Here is a 17086-nt window from a genome sequence, read left to right as displayed (position 1 = left end):
GGGGTCATTAATCTCCCTCAGGTAGTTTATCCATACTTTATTTTAGGAATGTTTAATTTTTAGCTTCACTTTGTTAGCAAAACTCACTCTTGGAAACTTCCTAGAATTTTCCAGTTTGTGCCTACAATAACAAGATTTTCACAATTTGTGCATTGATCCTGCTCTGTAGGATCAGGAACCCAATTAGATCTTCATATCACTTTTTTCCCACTTTCTCTTTTTCATATATAAAAATTGTCCACTAATAACTATTGTCATCTGCTTAACTATTCTGTGAAAACCATCTTCTTCACCTTATTTATATGTAACATTAATAATTTTATGTCTGTCATATGCTTCACTATAGTCTTAATAATTAACAGTGCTTCACTTCTGCTTTTACTCCTTCCTTCAAAATTTGTTCTTAGGTCCATTCAAGCCAGAAAGGACCATTCAAATCAGGCTAATGGGTCTGTGCTTGCCTGGATCACCCTTTCTCCCTTTTGAAAGTATGAACCTATTTGCTGTTTTCCCATGACAGAATATTGCCTGGACTCAGTAACTATGTGTTAAACATGCAGTACTGGTTACTACACCTTCATTTTCCTGTTCTTTCAGTGTTTTGGCATGGAGAAGAACAACTCATCCAGCTTGAATCTATTGTAATTTTGTAATTTTACTTCCACCTCCATTTGAGTAACTTCTCATTTCATACTGTGTCCTAACCTTTGTTTTTGTCAGTATGGGAATTTTTATAAAAAACTGAATTGAAATATTCATTTTGTTTTGGGCTATATAAAGAGTCAGGGAAACCAAAACAAAGGGATATATTTCTGCATATCCAATATGATATCCTTTTCAGAGCAATTTCACTTAACCTTTACAAGTTTCTCAATTCACCTCTATGTTCCTCAACCTCTTAAAAAACAGCTTCCTTTGCTAATCAGTTCCTTTTTCTATTCCCTAAAAGATCTATACTTTTTCCTGATACGCTTCCTGAGGGAAATTCATCTGGACCACTTCCTACCATTTTTTTTTTCCTTCCTTCTTCATGGTATTTAACACCTTTAACTTAAAGAAGTAGTTTTAAAGGTTCGATATATTTCTTCTCTTAGTGTTGAAAAAGGCATTATTTTCCCAGCTCTGTTACCTTCTGGCTGCCATTTCCAGTTTGGCTTCAGCCTGCAGTCCTGCTTCCTGTCGTGAACACTGGACCATCCAGCAGTGGCTGGACTTCAGCTGTGTGGATCTGTTTAACTTTGTAAAACACTTTGCTCTGCAGGTTTTCATTCCAATGTTAAATACCTTGGCCAAGTCCTGAGTTTGGCACTCAGTGAACAAGGAGCTTGGCTGCAGCTCCGTGGTCTGGACCAGACTCCTTGCCAGTTGTGATTTATTCGTATCTCAAGAGTGGAGGTCTTCCTGGAAAGAAGCCAGAGATCTGTTCTTCCCTGAGGTGAGATAATGGTAAAATGGTGGCTGTATAAGAATTAACAGTGATAGTTTTATTACTTAGTGGTGTCCCTGGCTGCCTTCAACTCAGAAAAGTTGAGCTAGAAAGGGATAAAATATCCCTCCTTTTTCTCCTCATGCCTGAAATCAATGATGATAAAAACTTCAGAAAATGAGTTGTAAAGCAGGGATAAGACTTTTCAACTTCGAGATCTTGTCTTTCATCTTTTGCAGCTCCTTCTTTTTGAGGACCCTGTGTAAGCTATCCTGTTACTCTGTGGAGGTCACAAGCTTCTCTGGTGTCTCTGCAGGAAAAAAGTAGCCAAATTAGAAAGGTTAGGAAATATTAGGAGATATCATATCTTCTAGGTCTTCTATCTTGAGAACTTTTAAAGCTCTTCCTTTCTGTAACAGAAAGCATGCAGCACCAGCCCCAGAATTTGATTCTAAAATAACACATAACTTATTCTCTAGTGGGAAAAAAACTTCACCTTCTTTTTGAGTTTTCTCCAAAAGACGTTTGAGGAAAAACCCTGAAGAAGATCATAGAATCATAGAATCGTTTAGGCTGGAAAAGATGTTTAAAAGATCAAGTCCAACCATTAACCTAGCATGCCAAGTCCACCACTAAACCATGTCCCTAAGCACCACATCTACACATCTTTTAAATACCTCCAGGGATGCAGACTCAACCACTTCCCCAGGCAGCCTGTTCCAGTGCCTCACTACCCTTTCAGTGAAGAAGGTTTTCCTAATGTTCAACCTAAACCTCCCCTGGTGCAACTTCAGACGGTTTCCTCTTGTCCTATCACTTGTTACTTGGGAGAAGAGACTGACACCCACCTCCTTTCAGGTAGCTGTAGAGAGTGATAAGGTCTCCCCTCAGCCTTCTCTTCTCCATGCTAAACAACCCCAGCTCCCTCAGCCACTCCTCATAAGACTTGTGCTCCAGACCCTTCACCAGCTTTGTTGCCCTTCTCTGGACATGATCCAGTATCTCAGTATCCTTCTTGTAGTGAGGGGCCCAAAACTGAACACAGTACTCGAGGTGAGGCCTCACCAGTGCCGAGTACAGGGGGATGATCACTTCCCTAGTCCTGCTGGCCACACTATTTCTGATGCAAGCCAGGATGCTATTGGCCTTCTTGGCCACCTGGGCACACTGTTGGCTCATATTCAGCTGGCTATTGACCAACATCCCTAGGTCCTTTTCTGCTGGACAGCTCTCCAACCACTCTTCCCCAAGCCTGTAGCATTGCATGGGGTTGTTGTGACCAAAGAGCAGGACCCGGCACTGAGCCTTGTTGGGCCTCATACAGTTGGCCTTGGCCCATCGATCCAGCCTGTCCAGATCCCTCTGCAGAACCTTCCTACCCTCCAGCAGATCAACACTATCATGCAACTTGGTGTCACCTGCAAACTTACTGAGGGTTCACTTGATCCCTCCATCCAGATCATTGATAAAGATATTAAACAGAATGGGCCCCAATACTGAGCCCTGGGGCAGAAAGACTTAATAGAAGAAAGATTCTTCATTCTTCAGGGAATGGGATGAAACATGAACAAGATGTTCCCTCTAGAAATTGACTTTTTTATATGAATTATTAGCCATTTTTAAATTATGTTTTCAGAAAAAGCAGGAGTATGTTGCTTCATTTAGTGATGGTCTACATCCCCGGACCTTTAATGGTGTCACAGAGGTGCCATGAAAACCAAACTCCAGGCTTCTGATGTTATACTCTCACTAAAAGTTTACTGTATTCTTGAAAGTATTGCCTTGTGTTGATTTCATATATGTCTACATATGTATACTTTTCCCTTTAAAAACTTATCTGACTGCTGAGTAAGTGTGATTTGATCTCTGATGCTCCAGTTTTGCAGTGCCATATAGCTTAGAGATGAACTGTAAAGGAGAATATTTCTCCTGTGAAACCTGGGAAAGATCTTTGAGGCTAAGCCACATCTCCAATTGTTTGTTCAGGTGGTTTGATGCTAGCTGCTATGAAATTTTTTTACATTACTCAGAAAAGTTTTTCTCACTTCTAGACAAAAAATACAAATGTAGTTTCATTGACTAATAAGAAACATAAAGGATCAAATTCTGTTCTTAATTTTACCATTACAAATCCAGAATAAATTCACTGAAGCTAGTTCAGTTAATTTGGATTTCTCCCAGATGTAAGAACCCAGTCCTCATCACATTCTTTAGAAATTCTTCTTCCTGAACAGGCATCCACCATGATAAAATAAATACTTATACATCTTTGAATGAGCACATAAAAATCAACAGTCTTTCTGGTTTGTGTGTTCCTGGTGTAAATCTGTTCCCACTTTGTTTTTAAAGAATACTTTTCCAACTTTGCAGTTTACCAGAAAGACCAAGGGAATTACTTTTGCCAAAAGAATGAAATATATTCTCTTTTCCCTCATTCTGTTCCATTTTTTCTGCTGACTCTTGACATTAATCCAATACCTCCCACAGTGTTACTCAACCAAAATTTAGAAAGCAAAAAACCCCACCAAATTCAACATCGTTTTTCTTTTTTTTTTTTAACTTCTTTTTGGTAAATTTCCATTTAATCTACCATTCTGGTGCAAGAAAAAGAGAAAACTGCTGACTTGTTTTTAAGGATATCATGTTTGAATATATTGTCAATTTTTTTCAAAATGTAAAACTGAGCTTGCAGAATTCAACATCTATAACCCATGTGGTACCACTGATATAGCAAAAATATTTTATAAGTTCTAACTGGATGTCAAAATGAATAGAATTGTAGCATCACAGAATAATTTAGATTGGAAGGGACTTCTAGTAACCATCTGTTCCCACCACCTTCTCAAAGCAAGGTTACCATAAAGTTAGATGAATTTACTCAGGACCTTGTCCAGGAGAGTTTCGAATATGTACAAAGATGGAGATTTCACAGGTTCTCTTGGCAGCCTGCCCTAGTGTTTTATGACCCTCACTGTGGAGATCTTTTCCGTGTGTTTGGCTGGAATTCCTCTTACTGCGGGTTGTGACCATTGCCTTTTGTCCTTCTGCTGGAGACCTCTTAAAAAAGTACGACTCCATCTTCATCACAACCTCTTATTTTAGTTGATGACAGCAACTTTATCCCCTTAGCTTTCGCTTCTTGGATCTACATGTATACAACACCCTTAGCCTCTTCTTGTATGTGATGTGCTTCAGCTTCTTAACCGCCTTGATTACCCTCCCTTGGACTCTGTCCAGTTTTTCAACATTTTTCTTATACATGGATGCAATACTCCTGATGTAGTCCAACAAGAGCTGAACAAAAAGGAATAATCACTTCCCTCTGATAATTGGTTTCTGTGGATGACTTTTCTACATGTTGTCACTAGCTTCTGGAATGCTGGCTTGTAGCTCGGAAGTTCAGGACAGATTCCTGGTCATTTTAAACTGTCATTGCTCCATTGATTCCAAAATGACTAAGACAATTTGCATGAGATGAAGAGTTTCCTCTTATACAGATTAACACTAAAAAGATTAAGATAGTCACTGAAGCATTGTGTGCTGTCATAGACATAATTATATTCTCATGTACAGCCACACAAATATAGTGAAGACTTCCATAAAGGTCTTTCTTCTGCACAAGTGTACCCATGATATAAGATTTGCAAAATAAAAATGAGAATTTCTTTCCACACTGATTTCGCAAGGAGGAAAAGTGGGAAGGTTACAGTTTTTCACATCACTTTAACCAGACCTCCTTAACTTACCATTGCATTCTGAGGTAGCAGGAGTCGGGGACCAGAATCCTCTTTACTTCCAAAGGCTAAGTCTTTTTGATAAGGTACCCACAATGCTACATTATTAATATATATTTTTAACATTCATATAGGCAGACATTCATCTTTGTCATCAGTGTTACCTAACTAAAAGTAAAACTTCTATAATTTTCATACCTAAATCTTCATAACTAAGGCTTCTGGAGGATACACAGTAGTGCTCACTTCTTTAATCAATGGGAACTCATGATAAAAGAGATCATCTGACTTACCATTTAATAAAATTATCTACAGTGCCCTAATGCAAGGAAATGGGAAGTTTTTCTGGAAGCTTGCCAATATAAAATAGCCTGGTCAAGCTTTGATTCTGGTGAAAAATGTATTTTAATTTCAAACTGATTAAATTTTGAATCTAGAACCAGCATCTCAATCATTAAATAATTTGAAATTGTTTATGAATATTATGTCACTGGCATACTGTTAATCCTTCAGAAACAAAGAGTTTCTCTACTATAATGTCATATATACATGCATTGCAGTTCTGACTTCCAGGAGCTAATTCTGCTATTTCTGACAGCAATACTCCCAGCCACATTCTAAGACCCAAACCCAAAAGGGGGTATGAATAGGTATTTCAAATGATAACATGTTCCTTATTCACTCTCCAAGTACAAATGTTTTATTTTGAATTCACTATCATGTTGTCATAATTAGTGTAATTTCAAAGTGATCAGATATAATTTCTTGGAAATTCCCAATGTATTTCCAATGTATTTTCTAGGCTCCTTTAATGTAATCCTTTACAATTACTTCAATTCTTTTCTTCCTGTTAATTTGAACATATTAAAGTATTTGAAAGAAACACAAAAGTGATGAGGTGGTGTTAATATTCAAACCTGAAAATATCCTCTCCAGTAAGAAAACGTATTGTTCAGGCAATGGAATGTTGTTTCAATATCTCTTGCTTTTATCATTTATAATGCTTCATTAATTATTAAAATGTACTCACTCTCTAAATTAGAAACAACCTAAAATATTTAAAACATTGGAGTATTATTAAAATAATTAGCAGGCAAAGTGGCAAGTGAGTTGCTCATTAAAGCAGACACTGAACAACTCTATTTGTTCTCAGTGTGTAATTAAAATACAGAACAATAGGTGATTTTCTTTAGAATAGCTTACAAAACCCTGGGCAGCCACCACTTCCAGTATACATCACATTTCAAAAGATCCAGTTATTTATTTAGTTCAAAGATGGAGGATTTCTGTTTGCTTCCACCATTCCCTCCTTTTGTAAGTTTCTAAGGCAGCTGGTAAGATAGAGGTCTAGTTCTGTATGTGTGTTTGTTTATGAAAGTCATGTCTTGAGTCTAGGAATTAAAGGAATTGTGAATTGGCTCCAACTGGGAGCTCCAAATAGAGAATAGTGACTCTTTTAATCTATAATAAACCAGCTGGATACTGAGATATACAAAGAATAAGTACAGTAAGGACTCTCTAATTTGACTCATGGACACTCCTGAGAACTGGACTTCCATCAGATTTTGGTTAGCTGAGGAAAAAAAGAGGACTTTGGAGGTAAAGCACAAAACAAGTGTTTTCATCTTGCTTCTGACTTATTGGTGGTGAGTTTATACACCTAAACTGATTAAACTGCACTTACTAACATAAATTTGGGGGTTTATTTCTGGTCTTTTTCAAATCCAGGTTTGATTGCATTTGAAATTTGATGTGTATGGAGTAGAAATGTTGGTATTTGCTGTAAAGAGAGATGGAGCCTTTGGAGGCTGATGTGTTCACAGAGTACCTTTTCCAGCAAGGCGGGGGAGAATGGGAAAATCATTCCTGAATTTTCAATGCTACTCCATTTTGCAGCAACTTGAAAACTGTTCTTAGAACAATACAGTATCATGTTCCCCTATGTTTACCAGACCTCCATTTGAAAAAGAAAGGTTTTTACAACATCACAGAGAAATATTGGGAATAGATTTGTGACTTTTAGCTGCAGGTATCAGTAGCTCATGGAGCAGCCTCAGAAGGACATGCTGAGAGAATCCTATCACAGAATAACTTAAATCTCAACAGTTACAGCATTGACCTGGAAGCTGTATCACTTCAGTTCCAGGTCCTCAGCTGATTAACCTTAAAGTGCTTTTTTTTTCCCCCCAAACTGGAACACCTGCAATGAAAATGTAGCAATAAACCTACATCAAATATCAATTACACAGCTGTGCAACAGCCTCCTGAGACATAAAAGACTTTGATTCAAAGCCATTCCCTGGTGCTGGCTGAGATAGGTTTTCATCCTTCTCTGATTTCCAGAAAACTGCCCTTGCCACTCACTTAATAGACCATCAGAGGAATACATCATCCAATGACCAAGGTGGAACTTGTGCCTACCCCTCTCCCAAGTCTAACCTCCAAGAGAGCAAAATCTTTTCACCTGCAGATGCAAAATTAACTATTTTGACATTTTTTAGTCAGAATTATTCACCAGATTTCTGAATAATTCAGACCCAACCCACATTTCAGTGAATAAATCATTCACCAAATAAAATTCACCTAGGTACATTAGAAACCATAGTTCAGAATTGATGTAATTCAGAGCTATTACACAGACATCAGCAGACTTATATTCATTTTCTCCAATGTAAATTTGATGCTGTAACTTCATATTATGCCATTACCCTAAATATGAAGGCCTTGCAAGGAGTAATTCTGTATTTTCCATGGATTCAAATCAGTTCTTTATCTCCTTTTTAGTGAAACAATTAAATTTTGTTTCATAAATCATAACTCACTGTTCATAAACAAAAATGAAACAGTGGATTTCAGCACAACATATGGAGTTATATCTCACATGTAATGAATCTGATAAGAAACAGTACTAAAAGCAAAAATAAAAACCTACCCCCCCTAAACCCCCAAACCCCCACAGTACTTTTAATAAAAAGCCGCAAGTATATACAGTGAAAGAATTTCAACATGGACATATAAAAAATGTTGAATTCTTCCTGCCTCCTGTTTGTACACAAAAAATAACATGCATAGGCAGGCCAATATGCCTAAAATTTTCAACATTTTTAAAAAAAGGAAAAAATTTACAGCAAAGAAAATACTTTAAGCTGCTCCAATTTTTGTCTTCACATGAAAGAGTTTATATTTGCCTGTAATCTGCTTGAAATGTATAATGAAATAGTTCACTGTAGAGAGTGGGGGAAAATAGTAGCTATGTTCTTATTATCTAGTGATAATAAAAATTAAAAACATTTACATATCTGTCTTCCAGCTTATATTAGGATATACCAAATTAAATCTTGGGAAAGCAGTGAAGAGAATCAAAGTAGAGTAATATTACTGTTCTTTATGGAAATCTCTTATTCTCAACATTGCTAGCATTCTTAGATGAAAGCGCAATAGGATTAAATCAAGATTAAAGCTCTCTTCTTGTAAAAACATATGTGTTTATTTAACTTTATATACTTTGAATGCTCTCCTTAAACTCTTTTTGCAGAAATTGAATTGGATCTCAAGAATATTGAGGACAAACCAGAAGCTTGCAAATGCAAACAACTGACATAGAAAGCTAATGCATCAGTTGGCAATGTAGGACCAGTGAGGCAGAAGATATTAAGTCATTCTTAAAAATCCAGCAAGAACTGGTGAAATTAAAGAACAGCAGGAGAATAATACAAGAGAAAAGCACGAAAATTACTCATGGGGTTGAGAAGGAGCAAGTGTTCAGTAAATATTTCTTTTCTGCCTTCAGAAAAAAAGCAGGTTGATGTATCAATAACAAATTTTTTTTTAGTATATGCTTGAGTTTCAGTTTCTTAATAATGTTTGTGTTACTTAAAACTTGAAAGAACCTTAAGAAGGTTAAAAAGTTAAAATGTCATAGATATGGTGCAGCGGGAAACATTTAGAATCTGTAGGTAGTAAAGACTGATGTAGCAAAAGGTGTACTAGATTATTGAAAAGGTTAGGTAGACGGTTTATCAACTGAGAACATGGCTTTCTTGGTAACGTGCAGTAGCAAGAATTATTTAGTATTCTATAAAACTTACATAACAAAAGTCAAAAGATATGTTTCTCAAAAACATAGAAAATGTTGTCCTCCTTTTTCTTCCCATGTGTTCTTCACCGTCTTAATAATTCAGGACTTTATTTGTTGATCATTGATATTGATTCAGAGCAAACGTGTGGGAATATTGACATGGAATACAAAGAATAAAGAATAAGACCTTTTGCGTAATTAATGAGAATGGCTTTAGTGTTTCATAAAAAGGCCTGTCAGCCATGTATTTTGTTTCAGTGGTCACTGGATCAAAAACAGAAAGAGCAATCAGCAAAAAGCTGACAGCAAAGTAATCAAAAAAAGTCACAAGCAGACACCTAGGTAAGAATGAGAAAAATGTTATATGTTCCTCTACTACTCTTCCAATTATCCAATACGATAATTTTGAAAAATTGCCATGTTAAAAACCTAGTGCTCAGTCAATACTGGTAATGCGCTGAGGGATAGACCTCTGTGTGATGTTTGAATTGGCTCCGCAATCTGATGGGGGAGGGGAAAAAAAACAAAAGGAACTCACAAAATCAATGCAAGCTGTATTAAAAGGATTAAAATTTGGCTAACCAATAGACCACAAAATGTAACCTGTAAATGAAGACTCATCTTCCTGTTGGGGTTGCGTCTAGTTCAGACATGCAGGAATCTGTCCTCACCCCATTGATCTTCAATACCTTTGTAAATGAACTGGAATAAAATATGGAAGCATTGCTTGTAAAATGTGCAGATGATACAAAAACTGGTGGAGAGAGAAGTAACAATGGTCATAGGTCAGTTATAAAACAGACTGATCTGAATCATATAGTGAAGTTGGCTCATTTGATCAACATGAGGTTGAACATTGCCAAATGCAAGGTCACACAATGTACAAAGAAAAAATGTAGACTATGATTACTAGATGAGAGATAGTATCACGTAGTGCATTAACATTGGAATGGCTCACTATAAGTAATCAAATAAACATGAGCTTTTTTGTACCAAGGAGAGTTTTCTTAGATGTATAGACAATTCTGACAGAGAATATGTCCATGGTTTGAAGTCTCCACTGTGCATAGAGAATACTGGCAACTCTGCTTTGAAAGGGAAGGTTAAGACATTGGAAAGGATTTTAGAAAGAGCCACAAAAACTTTTCAGACTAGAAAACTTGTCTACTGAAAAACAGCTAAGACACTCAGTGTGCTACATTTTTCTAAAAAAGATTGAGAAGAGTCTTCATTACCATCAATAAGTGTTCATATACAAAAGAGTTTTCTTGCAGTGAATGACCCTTCAGTTTACCAGGATAAACCATAAAATCCTAATTATTGCATAAGAAATCTAGGAAAATTTGTAAAGGACAACCTTTTAAATTCAATTATGATTTTTAAAATGCAGTTATTTTTATTTTATTAGTAACTTACTATTTGAAAAACTTGTCCAGAGGTGTAGTAAATTTTTTATCACTTAAAATTCTGATATCAAATTATCATCTTTCTGAAGTATTTCATGATTAAGCACAAATTACAGGGATGTCGAACAACTTACTGAACAGAAAATCTTGCTAGAAGATCAGATTATTGTAATTGTCCCTTCAGGCCTTTAAATATTTGCATCTAGAGGAAGTTTTATGAAGGTTTTTCTTCTACTTTAGAGCCAGTCTGATGCTACACTGCTACACCGGCCCTGGGATGATGTGGCTTCCCAATGCAGAGCCAAAGACAGGGTGCAGGAATTAGGAAATTATTCACAGATGGAGGGAAATGGAACGCGTACTCAGGAGGGCTGGCACTTACCCGTTCCTTTTCACTTTATTGCATCTGCATGCACAATTCAGTGAGCAATGCCAATATTGGTGCTTTTGTGCTGTAGATATTTTTAAAAGACTGGTCACATTACTTCTAATGATGTCCATGTTTTATATTTCTCACATGCTAAAAGAGATGTGTTCTTTGAATGGAATAAAATGGTCATTTGGAAGGGACTTACAATTATCATCTAGTCCAACTGCCTGACCAATTCAGGGCTGACCAAAAGTTATAGCATGTTATTAAGCACGTTGTCCAGTTGCCTCTTAAACACTTACAGGCTTGGGGCAGCGACCACCTCTCCAAGAAGCTTGTTCCAGTGTTTGACCACCCTCCCGGTAAAAAAATGCTTCCTAATGCCTGGTGTAAACCTCCCCTAGTACAGCTTTGAACCTTTCCCACATGTCCTATCACTGGATCCCAGGGAGAAGAGATCAGCACCTCCCTCTCCACTTCCCCTCCTCAGGAAGCTCTGGAGAGCAATGAGGTCGCCCCTCAGCCTCCTTCTCTCCAAACTAGACAAACCCAGAGCCCTCAGCTGCTCCTCACAGCACACGCCTTCCAGCCCTTCCCCCAGCTTTGTTTCCCTCCTCTGGACACCGTCAAAGACCTTCACATCCTTTTTAAAATGCGGGGTTCAGAACTGCACACAGTAGTCAAGGTGAGGCCACACCAACACTGAATACAGCGGGATAACCACCTCTTTTGACTGACTGGTTATGCTGTGGTTGATGAACCCCAGGATGTGGTTTGCCTTCCTGGCTGCCAGGGCATGCTGCTGGCTCATATTCAGCCTGCTGTCAACCAGCACCCCCAGGTCCCTTTCTGCAGGGCTGCTCCCCAGCCACTCCTCTCCCAACTTATACTTATGCCCAGTGTTACTCCATCCCAGGTGCAGAATCTGGCATTTGGACTTGTTAAATTTCATGCCATTGATGATTGCCCAATGCTCCAAACTATCTAGATCCCTCTGCAAGGCCTCTGGTCCCTCAAGAGAGTCAACAGCACCTCCTAGTTTGGTATCGTCAGCAGACTTGCTAATGGTGCATTCAACTTCTGCATCCAGATCATTGTTACATATATTGAACAGAACTGGCCCTAGAATTGAGCCCCGAGGAACACCGCTGGTGACTGGCCACCAGCCAGATGTAGCCCCATTCACTACAACCCTTTGAGCCAGGCCCTTCAGCCAGTTCTTCACGCAGCGCACTGTGAACCTGCTCATCTCACAGTTGGACACCTTGTCCAGAAGGATACTGTGAGGGATAGTATCAAAAGCCTTGCTAAAATCCAGAAAAAACTACATACACCACCTTCTCTTCATCCACGGGGTGAGTGACCTTATAGAAGGATATCAAATTAGTCAGACAGGACTTTCCCTTTGTGCGCTCATGTTGACTGTGCCTGATGATTGCATTGTCCTTGAAATGCTTTTCAACAGCACTCAGTATAATCTTCTCCATAATTTTTCCAGGTACTGAGGTTAGACTAATAGGTCTGTAGTTTCCTGGGTCTTCCCTCATGCCATTCTTGTAAACTGTAATAATGTTGGCTAGCTTCCAGTCAGTGGGGACCTCCCCAGACTCCCAAGACCTTTGGCAGACGATTGAGAGGGATCCTGCTGTAACATCCACTAGCATTCCTTCAGAACTCTGGGATGAATCCTATCAGGCCTCATGGACTTGTGAACGTTCAACAGATATAACTCATCCCTTAAAATTTCAGTGTCCATGTATGGAAAGTTACTGCTCTTGCAGTTGTGGTCCTCCAACTCAGAGGGCTAGGCAGCCCAAGGTCTGTCAGTATTATTAAAGACTGAGGCAAAAAAAATATCGAATACCTCTGCTTTTTCTTCATCCCTGACCATCTTCAACATGTATCAGTCCAATGGTTTTCTTGGACATTCGCTTGCTATTAACATACCTAAAAAAGCCTTTCTTGTTGTTTGACACAACAAAGGTCAGTTTCAGCTTCGGTTGAGCTTAGGCCTTTTGTGTCTTCTCCCTGCATATGTGAACCATGGCTCTGCAATCTCCCTGCAATGCCTGAACTTTCTTCCAGAGATCATACAATTCCTTTTTCCTCCTCAGTTCCAAGAGGAGTTACCGGTTCAGCCAAGCTGGTCTGCCCCTCTTGCTTGACGTACAACACAGTAGGTGTTCTGAATACTTTGCTGAGCTCCAGGACATTTTTTTTCCAGTGGAATCTGCTGTCGATTACATTAAAAATAGTTGAGGTTTGATAGTAGGAGCTTGCAAAAAAACCCCTGCTCTTTTCTCTTCTGAAATAACTTTTTTTCCCTCTGTTTATAGGAGAAGCATTTGGGATTTGGCACTTAATCTCTATTATATAAACCCTGTTATACAGGGTATTTATGTATGTCTCTTCATATATTGCTCAATCATGTCCATTAGGGCCTGAATCCAGAAATAAAAGATATCAGTGCCTTAAGTGCAACTTAAGGAAATGTTAAGTCCTTGTAAGTTACCTATAAATCTTTACTCAAGCACTTAGGTGCTCAAAAAAGTATGGGCACCTTTGAGTTTGGTTGGCTTTTATCTCTTTTTCAAACATTGTTCGCATACAAGGTCTAGAGCACAAGTCTTATGAGGAACGGCTGAGGAAGCTGGGGTTGTTTAGTTTGGAGAAGAGGAGGCTGAGGGGAGACCTTATCGCTCTCTACAACTACCTGAAAGGAGGTTGTAGTGAGGTGGGTGTCAGTCTCTTCTGCCAAGTAGCAAGTGATAGGAGAAGAGGAAATGGCCTCAAGTTGCACCAGGGCAGATTTAGGCTGGATATTAGGAAAAACTTCTTCACTGGAAGAGTAGTCGGTCACTGGCACAGGCTTCCCAGGGAAGTGGTTGAGTCCCCATCCCTGGAGGTATTTAAAAGATGTGTAGATGTGGTGCTTAGGGACATGGTTTGGTGGTGGACTTGGCAGTGCTAGGTTAACGGTTGGACCTGATGATCTTAAGGGTCTTTTCCAACCTTAACGATTCTATGATTCTATGATTCTATACCCTATTGCATGATTCTTAAATGCAGGATGCATAAGCAGTCCCTAGAGCCAGGACTAGAAACCTACGATGATCATATCTTACGGAAAAGGTCTCCTCAGGGAAACAGATGTCCCCGTGTTCTCAGCCTTTATGATTCCCTGAAAACTGGATTGCCTTCTAAACACTTGTTTTTTAACTTCAGTAGGAGAGACGGAAGGTGCCTTCCATTCATGTAGGCCACAGAATAATGTTAGGCATCTTTCTAGGAGGCAAGAGATGTGGTTTCAATGACTTCAGGCTGAAGGAGGTCTACAAGCCACTTTTTTCACTTCCTGGCACTTCAACGACTACCATTCGTGCTGCCATGTTTTGAAGGCAAGAGCAGGACACTTCTGTTTCCATCGATTTCTGTTTCCATCCTGTTTCCAGAATGGACGGTGTGAGCAGCTGACATGGATGGTGTGTACAGACCTGCACATACAGGTCTTGTGCAGGCTCACTGGAATAGGGGACTAAGAGAAACCTCAGGTACATCCCATATTTCACTGTTCCCTGTGAGCTGATTTAGAGACCTCTGCTGCTCCATGTATAGGTTGTTAATAGACTGCACTCTAGGGATCTGTCTTTCCCCATATGTTGTATGAGATACGTAGATGACTTACTTGACTTTGTGACTACCACTCCTTGAACTGAGCAATTAAAGCGGAAAAATGGGAGGACACAACATTTCTATGACAGTCTTCCTTTGTGAATCTGGAACTTCATGTTGCAAGGCAATGTGTACTGCCTGGATAAGAAGGAAATCCTCCTCTTTTTGGAAGGGGCAAAAGAAACTAAAGAGGACTTACAGTTTAGAGTTGTTTACCATAAACTGAACACAGAAATTAATATCATGATTAAAAGATAATTACCACATCATTCAGACTGTTTAGAAGTAATTTTAAAACTAATAACTTGATTATTAAATACATAATGGTGAAGAAAGAGTATCTGTGCAAATAAAATAACACAACACAAATAACCGTTGCAGTCTGGAAATTAAAAAATAAAATTATAGGCAGCACACTCTATAAAACATAGTCAGTAAATTTGCTTTACCACTATTATTGTCAGGATAATGTAACAAACAGATGGAGGATTTAATATAATTTGGTTAGCTAATTTTAACAGTCTTGGCTACAAGTGTTAACTTATTTTTATATTTGATTTTTACTGTATTTGCTGTAGCCCAACTTACATGATAAAAGCTGGAATCTGCACACAAGTACAGCTGGTGAGATGTTGTCAGCAGAATATCATATAGCCCCAATTAGAAGAATTTATCTTTCTGTCCCACAAAAAAAGATTTGGGCTTGATTTATATTTGTGCAGTTCATAGAAATTATTGTAAGCCATCAGCTACACTAGTAAGGGCCTAGGATCAAAATTACATGCAAACACATGCATCCCAGAATGCTACTAGACAAGAAGAGGAGACACCAATCAGCTGAATCAGTCAGTGTTATTAGATGCAATTTTTAAGTCTCCCTAGGAAAAAATTAGGCTTCTTTTTGAATAAGTACTAATCCCGCACCATTTTCATGTCAAATTAAGCTCAGTACACTATCTCAAAAATACAAGATAGGAAAGAAAGAGCACCATTACATGATTTATGACAGCAGGTATTCTCCAGTTTCAGTTGAACTCTGTGTAACATGTACTATATTACACGTGAAGGTTTCACTTCATCAACACTAGTAGCCAATTGGTACTTAACTGAGAACCTATGTAGTAATAGCCACCAAAATTGTCTATTAACTTCAGTTGCCCTACAATCATAATTCTTATTCACAGAAATAGAATTAATCTATAAAAATAAACTATTCTGTAATAACTGTTGCAAGAGCAAGCCACTAGAAAAAGCTCTTTGACTTCACACAATGATTAGACTCATTATAACAGTGAATGGAAGAAACTTTCAGAGAATTTGAGCTCAAGAAACACAACTGCTCAATCTAGAAGATAGGGGGTGGCTATTCAGATTGTTATGACCTGCAGTACTTCAGAGATTTTTGGTGTTTGCACTGGGTCTGAAAGAAATACAAACCTGAAAATGTTAGTGCATATATGGCTATTTGCATCAAGACTGGATAAAAGTTCCTCCTAAAAAGCAAAATGAAGAAAATTTTGAAGTTATGATGGGGACATCCTTGCTTTCCTAGTGTTTTTTATTTCAGTAGAAATTCTCTATTTATTTTTGGCCATAAAGAAGTGAGCAAAATCTTTTGATTTTAAAAATACATTTTTCTACGTGGTTCTTGTTTGAGAGACAAATAGAAGAGAATAGAAGAGATTTTAGTTGTACATAGCATAGATTTGCAAGCCTACTTAGAGCACAGTTAGGAAGTTATTTGCTTGTTCTTTTCTAGCAGATTCTCTTACGAATTATCACTAACATTATCTGGAAGCCGTTGGAATAATAATTTCCATTAGCCAATAAAAGGCAGAAAAATATTTAACTTGCAAAATTCTTGAAACTCCGCAGCATATTAATGAAATGTTGTTTCTTTCCTATGAATAAGAAATGAAAAATAATCTGGTAGTGACCATATAAATATATTTATTATATCTCCTGGGGATATGACTATAATGTGTTTTATTTGGCCCAGTACTGAAGGAATAGTAATCTACTTCCTTTTACTATGAAAATCTAACATACAGGACAGCAAGGCTGGTGTTACAGCCTGATCAAACATGTGCAACTCAATCTCTTCATATTGAAAGTCTTCTGGGTCTTAAGAGTGAAACTACAGGAAAAATGAAGTAGCAAGAACATGTAGAGAGGGGAACACTTTAATGTGACAGAACAGAAAATTAACTGCACAACAGCTTGTCAAATATCCACAGGATGGGCAGTATTTCATTTGTCAAGGCCACAGACCTGTTGTTTCTGTGATCAAGAAGAGATGAAATTATGTTGCAAATAGCTCTATGGAATGGAAAAGAAGTTTATGGTTTTTAAATGTTTTCCAGAAGAAGGTAACAAAATTGAAACAGTTTAGTTAGGAGA

The sequence above is a fragment of the Platalea leucorodia genome, assembly GCF_965183815.1.
Source record: "Platalea leucorodia genome assembly, chromosome: Z".
NCBI classification, from domain to species: Eukaryota; Metazoa; Chordata; class Aves; order Pelecaniformes; family Threskiornithidae; genus Platalea; species Platalea leucorodia.
This window is presented reverse-complemented; position numbering follows the sequence as displayed.